This window comes from Eumetopias jubatus, unplaced genomic scaffold (assembly GCF_037043125.1).
Source record: "Eumetopias jubatus isolate StellerSeaLion01/CBP00866 unplaced genomic scaffold, mEumJub1_p1.0 scaffold_17, whole genome shotgun sequence".
NCBI lineage: Eukaryota > Metazoa > Chordata > Mammalia > Carnivora > Otariidae > Eumetopias > Eumetopias jubatus.
The window spans coordinates 18845365-18850621 of record NW_028274823.1 but is presented as its reverse complement, the minus strand read 5'-3'; positions in this window follow the sequence as shown (position 1 = coordinate 18850621).

Sequence of the window (5257 nt, the reverse complement as noted above, 5' to 3'; positions counted from 1 at the left end):
AAGCCCTGCAGGAGGACAGAGCTGACAGACAGAAGTGAGCAGCGTGGGCTGGAGCAGAACACGTAGTAAAGTGACAGAGGGAGGTGTTGGGAACAAAGAGGGGCCAGATGAAGCAGGCCATTTTAAGCCCTAGTAAGAAGTTCAGAAAATTAAAAATAACATTGTGACATGTGTCAAAAATGTCATGGAGGAATTCACAGGCCCTTTATTCTGTAAAGATTAGAGAAGGATGAATCAAAACAGAAGCCCAGGTCCGTGGACTTGGCCAACCTGGAAGGAGGAGGCAGTGACTCAGGAGCTATGATGTGGGCAGGGGCCTGCCTGGGGCCAACTGGCTGCAGAGAATCTAGGTAAGAAGAAAGTAAGCCCATTTTGTAAGCTACCATTGGTTGAGCACTTTTTATGTGCCAAGCACTCTTCTAAGTACTTCATAGGCATTATCTCAAGCAACCCTCTGTATCAGTCATGGCACGATCTGGAAAACAGCCCATGCCAGACCACCGGAAGTGTGACTTTCATACAGAATCCTTCTTCAAAAGGTCTTGGAAGAGCTGAAAGAACAAAAGGGGACTGTGACACAGCCCAGAGATTAGCAACACCAGATCAGTACCCTAGGTCTGGAGCAACAAAGATGTTAACACAACCAGAAGCCAGAGCCTCCTAAGCCACATCTGGGACCAAGGAGAGAGGGGCTGCCTAGGAGGACCCCAAACCACAAAGCTGCCGCAGCTGGACGTGCAACCTGAAACAGGAGGAACACCGTCCCTGGCTTTCCTCCCTTTCTGCCCTCCCTCCACCTGCAAGCCCCTCCTATTGGCTGAAGCAAACTGCAAAGAAGCCTAAGGAATGAGTTTGTAGGGATGGCTCCCCTCCCAGGCATAAAGTAGAGCAGGGAAGGATGGGGAATGGATCTGAGAGCAAAAAGAAAAACAAGGGGCCCATCCTCCCCACAGCCCCATGAGCCAGGAACAACTATCACCCACATTTTTTCAGATGGAGAAACGGAGGCATGTGGAGAGGTTAAGTGAATCCAGTACCTGGCAGAACCTCAATGTGAATTCAGATCTACCTGATTCTAGAGCACAAACACATAACATACATTTTCAGCCAACTTAGGTGAGAGTCTGGTAGTTAGAGTAGTCAGGTCCCAGGTCTGAAAAGTGTATCTTAACGTTAAACCCCACTCTATAAATATACTCAGATGGGGCTGGCTTAAGAGCTGAGCTTCAAGTGAGGACATCAGTGGGCCAACCCTGAATCCTTCTAGCAGAATGTCTGAGAACTCTGCAAGGACTTTGGAGCCAGACACCCTGGATTCCAATCTTGGTTCTACCATTTACCAGCTATTTGACCCTAGGAAAGTTATTCAACCTCTCTGAGCCTCAATTCTCTCATTTTAAAAGTGGATTTGCTCATGTCCACTTCCTTATTGGGAGATTATTATTTTGAGATTAAATGGAATAATGTATGCAAGATAATTAGCATAGCACCTGCTGCATGGTTAAGATTAACTAAATAGTAGCTATTATTACCATTGTTAGCAGTCTCCACTTGCAGAGACTTTGGAGACAAAAGAGAGATCCTAATTCTTTGAGCTTAAATGCTGGCAAAGAATCTGTCCTAAAATCTTTGGAACTTGTATAAACTCTTAAGGTTACTTTGTTCTGGAAAGGGTGTCTCTGTATCAGTCAGGGTGGACTAGGTTATGATACAGTAACAAATGTCTCAGAGCCTTAAGACAACAAAGTTTATTTCTTGTGTCTGCTACATGTAAACTGCAGGTCATTACAGAAGCTCTGCTCATAAAGGTCACTGAGGGAGGCTCCATGTTGATACATACTTCCTTATTTGCTGAGGCCAAGAACAGAGAGTATAAACCATAATCTCTTAATCCATACATCGCTTGTGTTCCAATTTCATTAGCTAAAGCATTGTACAAAGAAAGTGGGTGAAGAAATGTAATCCTACCATGTGCCCAAAACAAGATAACCAAACATTTACGAACAACTCTAATGACTATCAGAACAACCTCAGTGAACCTTCTGGTTGGGATGGATAAAGCAAAATTCCCAACCTGGAAAGAAGAGAGTTTGGAGCTTTTGACTGGCCAGACTACCCTATATGACATCATAAAAGTTAACCTTTGTTGTGCCTTTGTTGCATTTCTGAAGACAACATGTAGTTTTGTTCCTAAATATTGCTTTAGGTCACTTCTCTGAAAATCAGTTGGTATTTGGAAGATATTGTCCAAGGTGGTTTGTGGAGTTGAGATGTTAGCTGGACAGAAAGCATCTTGTCTTCTGGAAGAGGGATCCTAATGTGGCCTAGATGGTGAGTGTCCAGACTTACCCAGAGTCCTTCTACTATTGTACAACCTGATGTCAGATTATCAGATACTGATGGCTTGCTGAGCAAGTTCAAGTTCTAGCAGAAGGAGCAAGGCCTTTCTTCAGCTTTCACAACCCCATGTTCTCCTGGATTTCTTTTTCCCTACCTACGTGTTTTTTCTTGGCAACTTTTGCTGGTTTGAGGCCCTCCTTTGTTCTTACTCCCTACTCTCTCAACAGACTGGGAACCTAGGAGTCATTCTTTTTTTTTTTTTTAACATTTTATTTATTTGACAGAGAGAGACAGTGAGAGAGGGAACACAAGCAGGGGGAGTAGGAGAGGGAGAAGCAGGCTTCCCGCCGAGTAGGGAGCCTGATGCAGGACTCGATCCCAGGACCCCGGGATCATGACCCGAGCTGAAGGCAGACGCCCAATGACTGAGCCACCCAGGCACCCCTTAGGAGTCATTCTTAACTTCTTCCTACATCCAATCCCACACCAGCTTCTAGCAATTTAACCTTCTAAATAACTTTAAACCCACGATCCATTTACCTCCTCTCCACCTGTACTACCCTAATGCAGGCCACCACTCACTTACTACCAAGACTCCTCATGTCTGCTTCCCGCGCACCATTCTCCCAAACGTTCCACATGTCAGCCAGAGCAGACGTTTGAAAATGCAACACTGAGCACTTCAAACACCCCCACTTCTCTGCCTGATCCCCACTGCAAGGGCTTAAAATCCTTTCTATTGTTCTTGCAGTTTTTAGGACAAAGGCTTTGGACTTTTAGGACAGAGACTTTTAGGAAACAGTCTTCAACATGGCCTCTAAGACCTGGCCCGTCTACCCTTGCTAACCTTCCCATCCTCATCTCCTCCCACTTGCTCTTTCTCTCTGACATAGGCCACCCTGGCTTGCCTTCAACTCCTTAAGAAAGATGGCTCTGCCCTTCTCTCACACATACTCCTTCCTCCGCTGGCTGTGGTCCCCACCACAACCCCCTCTTTCCTCTTACAATTCATGCTTCATACCACAGCTCAGTTCCCACCTCCTCGTGACAACCTTCACTGACCCTCAGACTAAGTCAGACCCCTTGTCAGATGCTTCTCCCCCATGGGACCTATCACAATTATAATTAAAGACTCCATTATAGAATGAGCTATTTAATGTCTGCCTGTCCCTCTTAAATTCTTGACCCCTTCCATTCCCCTCTCGATTTCCTAGCACCTAACAGTGCCTTGCACAAAACAGATACTCCAGATCTGTTTGTTGAATGTCTAAGTACAAGATGTGATTACTTATTTAATAAAGGAGAGTGTGAATGACTATTACAACTATCAGTAGTCATGGACAAGTATAACTTTAAGAATGGAAGTATTCAAGGAGCAATACATGAGCCATAGAGTTTTAGGGGCTCAGGACTCTACGGGTCTTGAAGAAGCATGTATCCAAGCTGGGTAGAGAGGTAGCAAGCAGATTACCCATTCCCCCACCCCCCGACCCTCACTCCCTGGGTCAGAGGAGAGGGAACAACATAAATACCAGGGAGAATAGGGGCCCAGGTCTTCAGTGGTGACCAGCAACGCAATGGGTGGTGGTCTGCCATGGATGAGTATCCACAATGGAGAACAAGGCAAAGCAGAGGCTGGGAGGCAAACACACATGTGCCTTATACACTTGAAGGGAGGAATTTGAAAATACTTGAAAGCTAGGCATGGCTGGAGATAGACTTATTTCTATTTCCTCCTTAGAATCAGTTTTTGTCAAAAAGGAAAAAAAGTTTTCATAAAGAGGATGAAGAGAAGCAGAACTACTTTGTATTTAAATTATTCTTTTTCTAATGAGATCAAAGTAAGCTAGAACTTCACTTATTAAATCTAATCCGGAAGAGCCACCGAGTTTAACTAAGTGTCCATTTAGAATACTTTTAAAGACATTTAGTTTTATTACTTTTGGGGACATAGAAGCTCTAAGATTTTCTTCTAGAAAATGTATTTTCTTGGATGTTCTAAACACACTCCTTATAACCATCTTTAGCTTTTAGCTTACAGATTTCCCACAATAAAAGGTTTCCAAAGAGTGTTATCAACACAGTTTCCAATTTTCTAAATTACCTGATATAAAGCAAAACCTGAATAAGCATAATAATATGATCAGCTGTGATTCTTACCAAATCTTTTCTGACAGTCATCATCATATTATTCCATAAAATATTTGAATTAGATTACAAGGATGATCCCCAACATGAAAGTAAAATATTGTATAATAGGTTTTCCATAACCCAGAGTCATAGGGTACAATCCCCTCTTGTAGTCCCACTTGGTTATACCGCTGATGATGCAGGTCACTGAGCCCGACCCTTCACTCAGGGTGACTTACGCTCACCGATTCCGCTTGTACATCCAATTCTGCTTAAGAGATGACAAAACAGTTTTCCCCTTTATCAGATTATTTTATAGTTATTTGTTCCAAAGGCTGTCGGTTCTGATCCAGGGTTCCTACCTCACCTCCCGAAATTACTTGCACACATATGTAAATTTAGCATGCATCCATGAATTGTAGAATTCCTAGTAACCTCTATAGGTTACAGATGGGATTAAACAAACCTTCATATCCACAAAGTTGGTTTTCTCTAGGTTAATTATAAATGATGTTTTTAGAGGATAGTCCATAAGCTTCTAGGTCACCTGCTCATTAACTGTTGAAAAAATATAATGAATTATATCATAAGCCCCCTAAATTGATCAAATCCTGGAATGAATGAAATTTTAACCTCTCAGAGAGAAGGCTTAGTTAACTTTAAGCTCTACAGTGTCATGGCATGCCTTAGGTACATGGCATGAATTTTTTAGTGATGATAATAGTTACAATAAAATTATCTAGTCAGTAACCCCATTTTATAAACCACAGTGACGCTTAGACAAATT